At 37.8% G+C, this 18705-nt stretch overlaps 1 protein-coding gene across 8 annotated transcripts in view; it reads right to left on the bottom strand.

Annotated features, from left to right (window-relative positions):
• Window positions 1-240: 240 nt before the first annotated feature.
• KAT5 (lysine acetyltransferase 5) overlaps window positions 241-18705 on the bottom strand; it is a 90605-nt gene continuing 72140 nt past the window's right edge. For 4 of the 8 annotated variants that reach the window (XM_085862210.1, XM_085862246.1, XM_085862257.1 and 1 more), the window contains one exon: window positions 13082-13989. The gene's annotated coding sequence lies outside the window, so the exon portion shown is untranslated. Of the gene's footprint in view, window positions 463-13081; window positions 13990-18705 lie in introns of those variants that run through there. The other 4 variants (XM_085862245.1, XM_085862219.1, XM_085862240.1 and 1 more) reach the window with 4 other exon arrangements.

Below are 18705 nucleotides of genomic sequence, written 5' to 3'. Positions count from 1 at the left end.
GAACCATGTACATTGCTCGTGAACCATCGCCGTCTCCAGACTTGTATAACATTTATATTCATGATTACAAATGTCGCAGTACATTATATTCACCATATTTATATAAAAACATTTGCGTAAAATAAAATTTTCTTGATGAAAATTCCATTTCATTTATAGGTGAATCTGTGCTTAAAACCATTTTATCCTCCAACTTTTTTCACTTAATAAATACAATGTATCAAAGACACAAAAGGCAAGTTTCAATCATCGTCTTCATTTGTAAAAGATACTGAGAAATATGTCGAGGATGTAAAATTGAATAAAGATAAATATAACAACTATTGGATAAAAACAATTATGGTGAATAATATGAGTTCTTCGATTTCCTTCAGTGGAAGGGCTTTTCGTATATCTGGAAGAACATCAATTAAAGAAGCTCGAACGAAAGTTTCTCCTCTCCTTCTGGCAATATTTTCAAAACTAGAAAAAGCAATGAAACAAGAAAAAGTATCAAAAAAGAAAAACCTCATGGATGAAGCTTCAGAAAGAAAAGATAAGACCATCTGTAATATGCAAGGAGAAATTTGTATTTTTTTCAACAACCATAAAGATGTAAATCCTGATGAAATAAAGGATGTTTATATTGCAGGTGAAATGACATTTCGTTCAATAGTAGTTAAGGACCATTTTAAAATTCCCTTTAATATAAAAAATGTAGGAATTGAATCTGTTAATGAAAACAAGTATAAAAATATCGATGGTAATGTTTTTTTCGACAAATTAAATATGAGTCATTATTCAACTGGAGATTTTGAAGATTATGAGAGTGATGATAGTATCTCTGTTGGAACAGAAAACAGTTATGATACCGAGAGTTTGTGTTCAAACGATAGTGATGAAAGTAGTTTTATAGATGATTGTGAAAGCACTAATGAAAGTACCGAAGATGATACCGAAGTTGAATTTTATTTGAAGTATAGTTTTACTTTATAAATATGAATAGTTTACTAGATTTTGAGCCTCTTGAATTTCCTGATTCTCCACATGACAAATTTCAAAATTGTCCTGCGTGTGAAAGACGGGGATTAAACACAGAGTCAAAAGCCTATAAACAATGTATGTTCTGTGATTATCTTCTAATTAATGATAATAAAAAATATAAAAAGGAATATAATTCTTTGAGAGTGACACAAAAATTAATTACTTTACAAGATTGATTCGAGAAATGAATGTAAAGTATGAGGGTGATAATACACCTTTTCTTACAAGAGAAGAGACTGAACAAACGACGACCATGTTTCGTGGATTGATGATTTATATTATTAACGAGTCATTTTCATGGAAATATCAACACAAGATATTGTATGACTAAAATAATGGATTATCTGGAAATTAAACCTGAACTTTGGATAAAACATAGAGTTTCCAAAAAAGCGAATAAAAAAATTAAACAACCTGTTTTCCAAATATATAAATGAATGATTTTTTTACCCATTTGGGAAAATAAGATAAAATTTAACAACCATAAAAATCTTCCAAATTCAATAAGATGTCTCATAGTTGGTTCAAGCGGATGTGGAAAGACCTGCTTACTTTTAAACATGTTCCTTACTCCCAACTTTTTAGATTATGATAATTTAATAATTTTCACAAAGTCAAGTTTTCAACATGAGTATCAACTACTCTCACAAGGTTTTAATGCTGGTCTTCAAAAAGAAGATATAATCGGTTTATTTAAACTTCAAAACAAACGAAATGATTACAACATTGAAGATATAATACAACTATTTTGTGATACACAGAGATATAAAAAAGAAATCAAAGCCAATAACTTGTATTCTTTGTGATAATATCGATGATATACCTTCTCCCCAAGATTTGGATAAATCAAAAAAGAACCTCGTTATCTTTGATGATTGTGTGAATGAGAAAAACCAAATGGTAATGGATAGCTACGACACAAGAAGGAGACATTATTCTTGTAATTGTATTTATCTTAGTCAATCATACTTTCAACTCCCTTGTTGCTCAATAAGGAAGGAACAATGCTAATACTTTTATTTTATTCAAGTTAAATTCAATAGATATAAACAATTTTTGGATAGACAATTGTTCTACATTAGGTAGTAAAAAAGAATTTGGGATTATATGAAGCACAAGACTGAAAAATATAAACATATTGTTGTGAAAAAAGATGAGACATTAAAAGATATTTTTTATTTTATAAACAATTACATATATAAATGACAACTGTTATTATAAATCTTGTGGGTAAATCTGCTTCTGGAAAAAAAAAAAAACTTATCATAAATCAAGGTTCTTATATAGTACAAATGAAAATATTGTAAATTTGCTTAAAAAGCAGCATGTAGTTTGTATTGTATCAACAACAACGAGAGCAATAAGACCTGGAGAAGTAGAAGATGAAGATTATTACTATATTTCAGAAGAGGAACATATTAAATTGAGGAATGAAGGTCAAATATTTGAGGAGGTTTCTCTTGGGGCAACAAAATATTCACATTGCAAGAGTGAGTTAAAGATACGAAAATCTGGTGGTCTTGGTATATTAGAAACTAATCCAGAAGGAATGAGACAAATTATTAAACATCTGAGTGGTAATGGGGTTAAGATTATATCATTCGGTTTTGATGTTGATGAAGAAACTTAACGTAAACATGTGAAAAGCGGAGATACAGGTATTAGTGAAGAAGAAATTACAACTCGTATTAATGTTAATAAAGAATTTGATGAAATATTTAAAGAAAAGTATTTATTTGCACACATTGACTTTAATGATGAAGAAAAGGAAAATTTCCCTGTTGACCTTTATAATTCAGTGAATGATATTTTCCAATAAGTAATTGGATGCGAAACAAAGAGCAAGAAGATTTAAGGAGCATCAAGAGTTGGTTTCAAAAGTTGTAAAACAACAGGAAGACATAAAGAAGAAATGCAGACAGAAACTAACGGATGAAGAAGCATTTGAAAGAAAACAAGATACATTTTTTAAACCACTTTTAAAAACTTCCCAAGAAAAAATTATAGATGCTTCCACAGTTCCCACAATTGAAAATACTCCGAAAAAAACTTCAAATGTTAAAATATTTCAGTCAAATGACGGAGAAAGAATTAGGACATATAGGAGAATTAGAATATAATGATGGATTTTTTCAACAACTGGAAGAGATTAATGAACCCTCTGATTATATTGTGAAGGCTATTCAAAACAAAGAATATTCAGCAGATTCAAAAACCAAAGCAGGACTCATTCCAACAGAACAACCAGCAATATTTCATCTTGTTCAAGAAAAGGGATTGATAATTAATGATGAATAAAGGATCTTGAGTTCTGCTCAACCCCCTGTTAAACTAACTCCGTGATTAATGTTTCTTCTAACAAAAGATGGAAAACAAGGTTCAACTGTGAGGGATGAATCAAAGTATTTTGATAAACCATTGGATATGAAAAATAAGGATGATAGAGTATATATTGATCTGCTGGACTCTCTTAATTATAGGGTTAGTCTATCTGGCAAAAGTAGGAAGAATGAGAAGGAGAAACACATTATTCAGGCTTTAAGTATCCTTGGTTCAGTTGTTAGTTTTCTTCCAAATGACCCATCACAATTAGTGAATAGACTGTTATTGCTGTTCGGTCGTAAGAAGGCTGGAAATAACAATTGTTTAAATGAAGCATCAGCCATTTTAGCGCAGTTGATGAACATGAAAATAATTAATAAATGTGAATACAAAGACATTTTATCCCATATTAAATAAGATGAGAAGCACAATCCTTAGTTTTAATTTCACAAGCGACCACACATCTTCATTTCCATATCCACGACAACTTGACGCAAAAAAAGAATATGAGACATCTTTATTGTCTATGGAAACTTATAATACCTTATTTAATATCACTGAGAAAAATGACAAGTTTAGCTATAATCCGGGAATTGGAAACAAAACGATAACAGTTTCACCCGGAGCATATGAGATTTCTCAAATATCTTCCGAAATTGCTCGCCTTATGAAAGAACAGGGTGATGAACCAAAAAATATTGTTATAGATATTCAAAAACATACTTCAAAATCAATGATTAAACTTAAAAATGACGACAAGGTTGATTTCACAATTGATAATTCATTTGGAGAATTATTGGGTTTCTCCTCAAAATAGATTGAAACTAATGGGACGTTTTACAGTGATAATGTCATTCAAATATCCTCAGGAATAAATTCTATATTAATTCACTGTGATTTGATTGATGGTGCTTATAATGATGGAATAAGAACAAATACAATATTTTCATTCAGCGCATACTCAACCCCAATTGGTTATAAATTCAATATGGAACCCAAAAATCTCGTTTATCTACCTGTGTCAGGAAAAACCATACACAGAGTAAAGTTTAGGATAACCGACCAAGATAATCGCACGATTTCTTTTAATGGAGAAATTATATCCATCAGAATTCACCTTCGTGAAGTTTTCCAATAAATAAATAGGATGGTTATTGTGAGGAAACACGAGTTGGGAAGATATAAAATAATTACAGGGGATAGGATGTTCCTTTCCCCATACGACAAGGGTGAAGGTATTTATCTTGGTAGAGGATACTATAAACCTAAGAAACAAAGGGGTGTAGGACATCAATTTAGAAAAAAGGAGATGGGATAATTGATACTCTGATGGGTATAGGTTCAACGATTCTTAAACATAAAGACCTAATTGGTTCAACTGTTTCTGCTGTGGGAAATGTAGTGGGTGCTCTCAAGAGTATAAAAGATGCCCAAAAGGAATCTCATAAATTACAAGCAATAAAAGAAATTAAGAAAGGCAAAACTCAGTTGTCTACCCAAGAACGACAGAAAATAATTCAAATACTTGGGTCAGGGTTTCAAAAGTTTTAACATCTTTTTTCCAAAATAAATACAAGTATGGAAGCAATTGATAGTATCTATGATTTGGATGATACCATTGGAAGATATTCAAACTCTACTAAAAAAGAAGACTACTTCAAGGTAAATGCAACAACTGGAACAGACTGGAATACAAATGGAACAAAAAGTTTTGAATAAATAATCAACAAACTTATTTGAATCCAGCCAAAAGTTTCTTGCTGTATAAATTTACATTCACTATTGCTGCGAATACCACAAATGCTACACTCGTAAATGATTTCTTCTGGAAAATATTTGATTGTGTTTGTTTGTACATTGGAACACAAGAAATTGAAGTGGTTGATTATGTCTCTGCTACATCTGAAATTATGAAATTTACACCATATTCATTTAGTGATAGAATGGGAAAGGGGGCTGTCAAAGGTTTTATTCCTGATATGTCAACGGGAACAAACACAGACCCTGGATATCGTCAAAGGAAAGGAATGTATAATGATGATACAAATGCAGGTAATAGTTTTACTGTGGCAGTTCCTCTTAAAGGTATATTTGGATTTTGTGATCATGATAAAGTTCTGTATGGTCTTAAAAATTAGATTTCAACTGCAATGGAATGATAATGAAAATAGATTGCTTTTTGGTGTGGCTAATGCTTTTGCTGCTCAAAATAAATTTGTAATTGATGAAATTAGTTGATATATTAGTGAATATACTCCTAATCTTAAAACGGAAGAGATGTTGAATCGAAGACTTAACTCAAAGAAGGCACTCAATGTATCATACCTTAAAAGAAGATGCGAACACGTTAAACTGAACCAAATCACTTGCACGTGGAATTTGGGTGTTCTGGAAGGAAAGCCACGATATCTGTGGCTAATTTTTTTTTAAACCAGATGGTGATACTGCTACTGTAAAGAATAATGCGTTGAGTGATAATGCTAAGGTGAAACAACTTCGCGTTTCTCTCGAAGGAACATTTTATCCATGAGAGAGATTGGAAATTAATTGGGGAAAAAATGATAATGCTGAAGCATACAAGTCTTCCCAAAAGGTGTGTGTGAAAGCAATGTAAATGAAGAACCCATTTTGGATATGACAGCATTTAAAAGTCTGTATATGATCTATGCGATTAACCTGAGTGCTCAAAAGGAAACTATAAAGTCTAATCGAGTGGATACTTCCCCATACATTGAAAGAGAAGAGAGTTAAGAAGTTGATACATATTGTTTGCTTTTGGAAGAAATAGAATTACAGATTAATACAGATAATGGTGTTATGATTAGTGTCACATTTTTTTTTGACAAATAAATGAGTTGTTAAGTGCCAACTGGGGTATATGTTACTCAAATCATCAACTATCATCTTGTATTCGAAATCAAAAGCCTTGTATGATTAACGTTAATACAATTCAGAGAAAAGTAGCAGTCAGAATTGATGTTTTGCTCACAAGGGAACAGGTTAAAATCTTGAACAATACTGGCTCACTTAAAATTAAAATGTCAAAACCAATATTGAAGAAATATTCATTAAGAGAGACGAGTGGAGGATTTCTCCCATTTCTAATTCCTTTATTTGCTGGTTTAAGTGCAGCTGGAGCATTGACGGGTGGGATTTCAACAGCGGTGAAAACTGTCAATGAAAGGAAGGCTCAACTCCGGGCTCAAAAAGAATTGGAAAGACATAACAAAGAGTTGGAGAAACAAATTAGTGGAAGTGGTGTAATTGTAGATTTTGCTGAAAAACTTGAAAGTCGACCTGATAAAGCAAGATTGTTAGTTGTAGGTATGCTTTCTTCTATCACACAAGCCGGTGTAAAATTAACTAAAAGGGGTAATGGATTATATCTTTCTAATAAATAAATGAGCATTGATGAGTGGGTTAAAGAATTTGGAAAGAATACAACATCAAATTTAGAACTTACCAAATATTGTAAGACATTAAAAATTCTTAATGTCGTTATTTGTATGAGAGATGAATAAACAAATGTGTCTGAACATACAAAGAATATTATTATGAACTTTGAAGATAATTATGGGAACAGTTCTCATTGGGTTTGTGTTTTTATGGTCAAGACAAATATTATTTTGATAGTTTTGGTCTTCCACCACCTGTTGAAGTAATAAAATTCTTACAGAATGGTGTTTATCAAACATTTTAAGTCCAAGAATTAAATTCCAAGTGTTGTAGTCAATTATGTCTATATGTGTTATTTCATGTCAACAAAAATATAATTTTTCATGACATTATTTTTAATATGTATATGCAAGGTATACAAAAAAAGAAAAAAATTCTAATATAAATGACTTATGTTGGTAAAGATGGTTCTATCTTTGGTGTATCCCAAGAACTGGATATTGATTTATCAAATTATTACACAAAGGCACAGGCTGAACGACAGAAATATAGTATAGCAAAAAATATTAATATGAAAAATGCTCATAAATTATTAAATTATCCAAGCCCGACTGATGCGAATGACTTGGTGAGATTAAGTGATTTATCACAATATATATCCTTAAATAAAACGGCACGTTTTGTTAAAGGATTAGAATTTACAACCACAACACCTGGTTCAACAAACCATACACCTTTTCTTATTAAATTCAATTATCTGCTTAGTATTGAATTTTATAAAGAAGGAAGAATAGTTAATATGAGAATAGAGAAATGGAGGTATAATATGTGTGATTTAGGATATAATTGGTTTTTTTCAGTGAACCTATAAGACCTACCCGATTTTTATTAGTCTCGTAAAGAAGAATATTATCCTCTTGGTAAGAATCAGGAGATATGTGGAAGCACAATTAGCAAACAACAAATACACGATTTTGGGAATAGGAAATGATATGATGGTGAAGCAATAGTTTATATGACAAAGAAGGAAGGAATTGGATAATTATACAAAGAAAAGGAATACAAACTGATTTAAAACAGGAAGATGGGGTGGTGTTACGTGTCATCATATTCATCAGTCATATATTTCTGATACATAAATGACAGCAAGAAGACTTCAAGAAAATTATAATTTTTGCATTCAAGGATACCTGCAAGAAAAGGGTGTTGGATTTTATATTCCTTATGAATTGGAACATAGACACGGGCAATTTTCAATTAAAAACTGGCCTTATACTGATGTTAAAAAACCCACAAATAGAGATTTGATTAAAATATGAAATAAAATTGAACTTCTAAAGGTGATGAAATATAAAACTCTTTTAGAAATCATCAACAAATCTTATTGGTTTCCTATTATGTATGAGAAAAATAATTGTGGATTCAAGAGTATCGCAGAATCCAGATGAATATATGTATGATATTCTATGGGGTGAAAGTGGTTCAAGGAAAGTTAGGGATGAGGAAGGAGTTGAAGAAACTGAGACAAGAGAGGAGAGGGAGAAGAGAGAGAAGTAGGAGAGGGAGAAAAGAGAGAAGGAGGAGAGGGAGAAGAGAGAGAAGGAGGAGAGGAAGAGGGAGGAAAGAGAGAATAAATAAACATAAAAATATGGAAACCAGTGACATTATAAAAAGATCAAAGGTATTACAGAAAATAAATAAATCTCAACGCACCGAGGAAGAAAACAAAGAATTGACAAGTCTATTAGAAATATATGCGTCAAGACTATTAACATCGGTTTCAGGGAGAAGATTTAAACGAGAAAGTGGATATAAAGGAGAGAAACAAGGAAAAGATTATATTATTGATGATGTTGGTGTAATTGACTTTGATTTAAGTTTTACATTTTTTTTCTTAAATAAATGGAGGAGAGAGTGAAGACATTTCTAAGGATTCTTTATGTTTTAAAAATTAAGATTCAAATGTGCATATTGGAAACAAAAAAGGTTTTTCGCACTCTGTCAGAATTTTTCACATAAATAAATGAGTTGTCTAAAATGTAAAAAGAAAACCAAGAGTAAAAATATCTTGCATGTTAAAAGTAAAAATAATAGGGTTATACAAAAAAGGTACATGTTCGGTGTGTGGCTCAAAAAAAGAGTAAATTCACCAAACACAAACGAGGGGGAAATATACAAAAGTTTTTTTATCACGAAGTAAATTTACAACTGGAATACCAGGGGAATTACATCTACCAGGATATTCTTTCTGTGGTCCAGGAACAAACTTGAATAAAAGATTAGATAAGGCTGACAATCCGAAACCATGGAGCAAACCTGTCAATATGGTTGATGAAGTGTGCATGGAGCACGATATTATGAAAATAGCACAACGTTGGAAGAAAAACATGAAGCCGATAGAGAAATGTTGTAGAATTTGTCTCTGATACAAAATCCAACCTTGAGAGAAAAAGTTGATAGGTTCATCGTGAAGAAGATGATCAGTGCTAAATTGAAACTTGGGCTAGGAAATTCAAAAAACTTATAGGCTCTAATGATGTCATTAAGATTGAAGAGCAATTAGCTGATGAATTGCATAAACCAATAATCACAAAGTTTCATAGAAGGAAGGTTTATTCCAAGGAAGTTGATTATATCTGGTCCGCTGATTTAATTGAACTCAATTATGATAAGGGGTACAAGTATGCTTTAACCGTTATTGATTTGAGGAGTAGATATGAGTGGGTTGTTCCTTTGAAAAACAAAACAGGTAATACTCTTATTTTAGCTTTCCAACAGATATTCAATAAAAGCAAGAGAAAACCGAAAAAAATTGTGGACTGATGAGGATACAGAGTTCTACAACAAAACATTTATGAATTTTCTTGAAAATAACAACATTACATTAAACAGCACCTTTAATGAAGGAAAAGCAGTTGTTATTGAGCGTTTCAATCACACTTTAAAAGAGAGACCATATAAAAAATTCACTCAACTCGGTTCTCAACAATGATTATCTTTAATTCAGGATATTGTAGATAAGTAAAACAACACGATTCATACCTCAACGAAAACGAAGTCATCAGAAACATTTACAAAATTAAAATATGAAAAAGAGATTAATGTCAGAAAGCCTAAGTTCAAAGTTGGTGATATAGTAAGAATATACAGGTGGAAATTTCATTTTGAAAAAGGTTATACCAAGCGATGGACAAATGATCTTTTTAAAATTGTTGATGTCGTCGGTCCAGTTCGTTGGACTTACAAATCATGTGATTTAAAAGGGGAAGAGATTTTAGGTTCATTTTAGTCACAGGAATTACAGAAGACAAAGATAAATGGGGAATTTCTTTGACTCCGCCCCTTTTTTAACTCCGCCACTTTTTACTCCTCCCACACAAGCCCCACCCACATAAGCCACATCCATGCAAACCCCACTCACAAAAGCCACATCCACACAAACCCCACCCACATAAGCCACATCCACATCCATCATATCCACATAATTAGTGATTAGTTTATTAATTCCAACATACAACATGTTTATTTAATTTAAAAAAATTGCTCCACCCACACAAGCCACATCCACACAATCCCCCACACAAGCTCCACCCACCACACAAGCCCCACCCCCCTTTGCACCCCCACCTTTGACCCACTACCCCCCTCATCCCACCCCCTACCCTTCCCCACACACACACGTGGAGGGGAGAAAAGAGGGATGAGGGGGGTGGTGGGTCGTTGGGGGAGCACACCTACCCCCCAACACTAACCCTCCCTCCCCAACCCCCCCTTCCCTTTATTCTTTTCTTGTAATTCAAAATCAGATAATTATAAGGAAAGCATTTATAATTAAACAAAAGTAAAAACATGAAACAAAATCTTCTTTCGCAGCAGTGTGATGGTTTGTTTTGGTTTTGAAACTCCATCAACATGTTCTGTTCAAAACAAAGAGTGAATAACAATTAGCGTATATAAAGATGATTATATTATGATATTAATAAAATACTAAATATAACATTTACCTCCAGAAGATAGAGTGTCGTGTCAGATTCCTTCAGAAGATTAAGTTGTGTGTTTGGTTCATCCAGGCAGGTGTTTAAACTGAAAAAATAATAATAATAATAATAATAATAATAATAATAATAATAATGAGTGAAAGACACACACACACACACACACACACACACACACACACACACACACACACACACACACACATTCTCACCTTTGACTCGACTCATTCAAGGTCAGAGGACATGAGAGAACTTCTTGCCAGCCGAGAAAAATATCATTCAATTCTCTTCTGAACGATCGACTGTCTTCAAGGAAGTCATTCATTTTTAGCCACTTATCGTGTAATTCAAAGGCCTCCTGTTCTAGATCAGTTATCAACGATGTTCTTATTGGGCACAACCTGTTAGAAAAAGACATACAATAATTACTGGTTGTATCGTGATATAATTCTGTATAAAACAACAAATAATGAATATATAAAATTCAATATAAAACAAGGATCTCACCTTTCATCTTGTGAAAATGATTGATCTGCAAGGTCAGAGTTCTCTTCTAAATACTCCATTCTCTGAATAACACTGAATAAGAACGAAGTTCGCTTTGGTAATAAATATCCTACTGTTGATGACATCATGTGAGATTTCCCAACAATGGTTTTTTCAGGGTGTGTCCCACATAGGAAATGACTTTGAAAATTTTTTTGGCTTGGTTCTGGCGAGGCGGCTTGGCTGACTCCAGACCGACTCATTTTAACACAACAATGAAACATCTTGCTTTGAATGATTTTGAGAAAACCTACGTTTAAAAGCTGTTTTTGCTTGCTTTTCGCTAAACTTTGTTCTGTTAGTGTTCTGATGATTTAAGATATAACCATGAGAGACATGGGCACAGAATACTTCCTCATTTTCACAGCACGACTGTGCTCTTAAAGGCACTTCCCCATTTTACAGAACCGAAGGAGGGATCGTGAACTTCCCTTTCTTTCGTGCTTGAAGAGATAAAGTGAATATACTAGATGGAAATGAATGTTATAAGAAAATGAAGTTATTCCCTAAAGTAGAACATGGGCAAATAATCTTTGGTTCGCTCTTTGAGTGGAATGAAAGTATAAAAGGACTGTGATTATGTTGGGGGGAAGAAGTGCTTTAATCAGCAAGTCTCAATCTTTCATAGTCTCAATTTTACATCTGCTTGTATGGGAGGGAAGGGGATAGGTGGGGAGAAAATCAGTCTCCTATTTTGGGCTTTTGGGGCTTAAGTCAGAAAGTTTTCCCCTTTCCCCCCATTCATTTGAATAGATCTTCCAGAAACCCCATTTATCATCTACTGAAGTGAACCAATTGTTGAACCCTGCTTTTAGGTTCTTGTGCATGGGGTAATTAAGAGTGAAGCAGAGAGAAATGCACATAAAATCCACCAAGAGATTTTGGAAAGAATAATAATATTTTTTAAAAATCCAGCAAGTTTAAAGGAAGACATTTTGCATCACCCGGAGAGGTTATCACAGCCATTTCCACCATGTTAAGGACACTTCAGAAGGAAGGCTTGTGTGTCCGAGAAAAAAGGTTTGTTTACAACTGAACAAAGTGCATGAAAGGGGATGGAGTTTATGGAGACCAACCTAAGGAATGAAGTTTGGTAATGGTACGATATCTATTATGTACCGTAGGTGCAGAGACATGACTCTCATTATGCTGCATTCTTGCAAGGAGGTTAGCTTTGGGCGTCACACGCTCCGGGGACTTATACAGCACAAGCATGCAAGTGATCTCCACAGGTGATTTGTAATACCCTCTTCCCCCACCACCGGGTGGCGCTACACGATACACATTTACATAGAGAATTTTTGCCGACCTTCCCTACCGAATCCCCATGACTGCTGATGATACCAAGTAGTCCATGTTCACCACCAGGTCGAACTTTGTCCATGTGTTTGGTGGCAATTGGCCAAGTAGTTTTAGCATGATTGGTGTTCCAGACAGACAGACAGAAAATGACATTTATTTATTAGATTAAACAGCCTGGTGTTGGCTTCCTGGTTAGAGTGGCTGGCTTGGGATCCTAGGGCCCTGAGGTCAAGCCTCGTTGGCCAATGAATTAACACCAGGGGGTTGACTCAGCCTGTCATCCTTCCAAGGTCGACCAAATGAGTACCAGTCTACTAGTCCCGGTGTTTGCCCCGGTTAGAATAGGTGTACCATATCCCTGTGTGTCGTAAGAGGCGACCCGGGTTGGCGTCAGGAAGGGCATCTGGCCATAATAACATTGCCTGAAGAAGGGAACCATGATTGCATGGAGCCGGCAAAAAGCAAATCCCTGCTCAGCAGGGAAAAATGGCTGTAAAAAGGCTTTTTTGTTATTTATTTATGAGATTACACAGTACAAAATAAGAGGATTTGACCAACCCCATCCCCAATGTCCCGATCCTCTTCCTTCCTTCCCTCCTCTCCCATCATCTTCCTGTTTTACAACTGCTCATTTTCTTTTCTGTAACCCACCTTCCCTTCCTTTTCTCGATTTAAACCACAGCCCTTGCCTTCACCAACAAATCACATCATTATTCATAAACCATAATTACAATTGAAACTGTGTATACCCCCGTTAAAATAGGTGTACCATACCCCTGTGTTGTAAGAGGCGACCAGGGTTGCGTCAGGAAGGGCATCCGGCATAAAACATGTGCCAAATCACTATGCGGATCATACGGATGATCCGCTGTGGCGACCCCTAACGGGAGCAGCCGAAAGAAGAAGAATAATTACAATTGAAACTGTATTTTAAAGGTATTTTGTAAAATATGTCACTTTGACTGCACCCATCACCTTTAGGACCTCATCAGTGGAAGCTTCACACCAGGTCCATCGAACAAAATCCACTCACAGCTCTTCATTTCTCAAATGCTATGTTATACTGACCCACACAAACCAAACCGGTTTGCTGGGTCACGTGACCTGGACTCCATCGTGCCCTCCAACGTCTCAATGACCAAATAAGTCCGAGTGAAATTACTACGAGGATGCCACAACCCACCAACAAACCTACATGCAACATCATTTGGACGGGTGGATCAGTCTGAAGGGATGCTAAAGGATTGCCTTCCCATGTATCCCCAACACACAGACTCTCTCCAGCATCATTCACAGCCACAACACAAACATCGTAGCGCTGCCAAGACCTCAGGCCCTCCAAGCGGTAGTGACGCCACGTGTGATGCAGAAGTGGTGTTTGCAGTTGTTCCCCACCAGCAGCCACCTGTAGGTGCAGAGGTAATGTAATGTAATTGTCATTGAATGAAGAGCAAAAGTGCAATAGAAAGCATGCATACCGAAAGTCATAAATATTGGCATTGTTGCCATAAACATAAATTATTTGAAAGCTAACATTAATTAGCCTGGGTTCTAATCTCGACCCAGCTACAAACTGTCATCCTGGTGTCTCGAAGGAAGGGTGAGGCATCAATGTGTGTACCGTCCCTCAGATGGACGTTAAACTGGGCATGTTGCATTCCAGCATTAGTCGGTGGAAGTTAGAGTTCCTACGATGTCATTAAGCTTAGAGTGGGCAAGCTATCGCCGGCATCTTGAACAAATTACAATCTCCTGGCCAGCTGCCGTGATTACCACCAAGAAGGCAATGGTGTAAATTATTGCTATGGGGGTGCTTTTGGCACTTCTTTTATCTATATTTTTTGCTCCGACTAAGGTTAAGGCCCCATAAATCAGCTTCACTTTTATTCATGGCGGATCAATTACCATAAAGGTATTTTATTTCTCGTTTGCTTTGACAGGACTGAACCTGTCTTCAGGCAGAGCGCGAGAAAGAAAGAATAATTGCCTTGTGATTTAATCCTCTGTTGAAGGCTATGAGTAGGTAGTGTACATACTGTTGTGAAAATAAGAATTGGTTCTTTAGACACAAAACTGGGTTGTCAGGGTCGTACTGTTACGAATCTGGAACCCATCTCACTGAACAGCCAGAGTCCTTACAGATCAGTTATATCGGTAAGTATGTGTTTATAGTTAGGGTTCCGTCCCTTGTGTAATGGGTAATTAAGTGTACGTGCGCTGCGAAGTTGTTTTATAGTCAGGTCTTTAAATCCTTAGATCCGACAAACCAACCACCCTGCCACTGAACTCGCGGTTTACAGCGTATTCCCATTCAAAACTCCTCCACTGAACTATCGCTTTACAGCGTATTCCCATTCACAACTCCTCCACTGAACTAGCGCTTTACAGCGCGTTCCCATTCACAACTCCTCCACTGAACTAGCGCTTTACAGCGCGTTCCCATTCACAACTCTCCACTGAACTAGCGCTTTACAGCACGTTCCCATTCACAACTCCTCCACTGAACTAGCGCTTCACAGCGCGTTCCCATTCAAAACGCCTCCACTGAACTAGCGCTTTACAGCGTATTCCCATTCACAACTCCTCCACTGAACTAGTGCTTTACAGAGCATTCCCATTCACAACTTCTCCACTGAACTAGCGCTTTGCAGCATATTCCCATTCACAACTCCTCCACTGAACTAGCGCTTTACAGCGCATTCCCATTCACAACTTCTCCACTGAACTAGCGCTTTACAGCGTATTCCCATTCACAACTCCTCCACTGAACTAGCGCTTTACAGAGCGTTCCCATTCACAACTCCTCCACTGAACTAGCGCTTTACAGCGTATTCCCATTCACAACTCCTCCACTGAACTAGCGCTTTACAGAGCGTTCCCATTCACAACTCCTCCACTGAACTAGCGCTTTACAGCGTATTCCCATTCACAACTCCTCCACTGAACTAGCGCTTTACAGCACGTTCCCATTCACAACTCCTCCACTGAACTAGCGCTTCACAGCGCGTTCCCATTCAAAACGCCTCCACTGAACTAGCGCTTTACAGAGCATTCCCATTCACAACTTCTCCACTGAACTAGCGCTTTGCAGCATATTCCCATTCACAACTCCTCCACTGAACTAGCGCTTTACAGAGCGTTCCCATTCACAACTTCTCCACTGAACTAGCGCTTTACAGCGCATTCCCATTCACAACTCCTCCACTGAACTAGCGCTTTGCAGCATATTCCCATTCACAACTCCTCCACTGAACTAGCGCTTTACAGAGCATTCCCATTCACAACTTCTCCACTGAACTAGCGCTTTGCAGCATATTCCCATTCACAACTCCTCCACTGAACTAGCGCTTTACAGAGCATTCCCATTCACAACTTCTCCACTGAACTAGCGCTTTACAGCGTATTCGCGTTCACAATTCCTCCACTGAACTAGCGCTTTGCAGAGCGTTCCCATTCACAACTCCTCCACTGAACTAGCGCTTTACAGCGTATTCCCATTCACAACTCCTCCACTGAACTAGCGCTTTACAGAGCGTTCCCATTCACAACTCCTCCACTGAACTAGCGCTTTACAGCGTATTCCCATTCACAACTCCTCCACTGAACTAGCGCTTTACAGAGCGTTCCCATTCACAACTCCTCCAGTGAACTAGCGCTTTACAGCGCGTTCCCATTCACAACTCCTCCACTGAACTAGCGCTTTACAGCGCGTTCCCATTCACAACTCTCTACTGAACTAGCGATTTACAGCGTATTCCCATTCACAACTCCTCCACTGAACTAGCGCTTTACAGCGCGTTCCCATTCACAACTCCTCCACTGAACTAGCGCTTTACAGAGCGTTCCCGTTCACAACTCCTCCACTGAACTAGCGCTTTACAGCGCGTTCCCATTCACAACTCCTCTACTGAACTAGCGCTTCACAGCGCGCTCCCATTCACAACTCCTCCACTGAACTAGCGCTTCACAGCGCGTTCCCATTCACAACTCCTCCACTGAACTCGCGCTTTACAGAGCATTCCCATTCACAACTTCTCCACTGAACTAGCGCTTTACAGCGTATTCCCATTCACAACTCCTCCACTGAACTAGCGCTTTACAGCGCATTCCCATTCACAACTTCTCCACTGAACTAGCGCTTTACAGCGCATTCCCATTCACAACTCCTCCACTGAACTAGCGCTTTACAGAGCATTCCCATTCACAACTTCTCCACTGAACTAGTGCTTTGCAGCATATTCCCATTCACAACTCCTCCACTGAACTAGCGCTTTACAGAGCGTTCCCATTCACAACTTCTCCACTTAACTAGCGCTTTACAGCGCATTCCCATTCACAACTCCTCCACTGAACTAGCGCTTTACAGAGCATTCCCATTCACAACTTCTCCACTGAACTTGCGCTTTGCAGCATATTCCCATTCACAACTCCTCCACTGAACTCGCGCTTTACAGAGCATTCCCATTCACAACTTCTCCACTGAACTAGCGCTTTACAGCGTATTCGCGTTCACAATTCCTCCACTGAACTCGCGCTTTACAGAGCGTTCCCATTCACAACTCCTCCACTGAACTAGCGCTTTACAGCGTATTCCCATTCACAACTCCTCCACTGAACTAGCGCTTTACAGAGCGTTCCCATTCACAACTCCTCCACTGAACTAGCGCTTTACAGCGTATTCCCATTCACAACTCCTCCACTGAACTAGCGCTTTACAGAGCGTTCCCATTCACAACTCCTCCACTGAACTAGCGCTTTACAGCGCGTTCCCATTCACAACTCCTCCACTGAACTAGCACTTTACAGAGCGTTCCCATTCACAACTCTCCACTGAACTAGCGCTTTCCAGAGTTCCCATTCACAACTCCTCCACTGAACTAGCGCTTTACAGCGCGTTCCCATTCACAACTCCTCTACTGAACTAGCGCTTTACAGCGTATTCCCATTCACAACTCCTCCACTGAACTAGCGCTTTACAGCGTATTCCCATTCACAACTCCTCCACTGAACTAGCGCTTTACAGCGCGTTCCCATTCACAACTCCTCTCCTGAACTAGCGCTTCACAGCGTGTTCCCATTCACAACTCCTCTACTGAACTAGCGCTTCACAGCGCGTTCCCATTCACAACTCCTCCACTGAACTAGCGCTTTACAGAGCGTTCCCATTCACAACTCCTCCACTGAACTAGCGCTTTACAGCGCGTTCCCATTCACAACTCCTCCACTGAACTAGCGCTTTACAGCGCGTTCCCATTCACAATTCCTCCACTGAACTAGCGCTTTACAGCGCGTTCCCATTCACAACTCTCTACTGAACTAGCGCTTTACAGCGTATTCCCATTCACAACTCCTCCACTGAACTAGCGCTTTACAGCGCGTTCCCATTCACAACTCCTCCACTGAACTAGCGCTTTACAGAGCGTTCCCGTTCACAACTCCTCCACTGAACTAGCGCTTTACAGCGCGTTCCCATTCACAACTCCTCTACTGAACTAGCGCTTCACAGCGTATTCCCATTCACAACTCCTCCACTGAACTAGCGCTTTACAGAGCGTTCCCATTCACAACTCCTCCACTGAACTAGCGCTTTACAGAGCGTTCCCATTCACAATTCCTCCACTGAACTAGCACTTTACAGAGTGTTCCCATTCACAACTCCTCCACTGAACTAGCGCTTTACAGCGCGTTCCCATTCACAACTCCTCCACTGAACTAGCGCTTTACAGCGCGTTCCCATTCACAACTCTCCACTGAACTAGCGCTTTCCAGAGTTCCCATTCACAACTTCTCCACTGAACTAGCGCTTTACAGCGTATTCCCATTCACAACTCCTCCACTGAACTTGCGCTTTACAGAGCGTTCCCATTCACAACTCCTCCACTGAACTAGCGCTTTACAGCACGTTCCCATTCACAACTCCTCCACTGAACTAGCGCTTTACAGCGCGTTCCCATTCACAACTCCTCCACTGAACTAGCACTTTACAGAGCGTTCCCATTCACAACTCTCCACTGAACTAGCGCTTTCCAGAGTTCCCATTCACAACTCCTCCACTGAACTAGCGCTTTACAGCGCGTTCCCATTCACAACTCCTCCACTGAACTAGCGCTTTACAGCGCGT

The sequence above is a fragment of the Eptatretus burgeri genome, chromosome 2 (assembly GCF_056783735.1).
Source record: "Eptatretus burgeri isolate ZD-2024b chromosome 2, Ebu_testis_v1, whole genome shotgun sequence".
In the NCBI taxonomy this organism is placed as follows: domain Eukaryota; kingdom Metazoa; phylum Chordata; class Myxini; order Myxiniformes; family Myxinidae; genus Eptatretus; species Eptatretus burgeri.
Note: the sequence above shows the minus strand (reverse complement) of the source record. Positions and strands in the feature narration are given on the sequence as shown.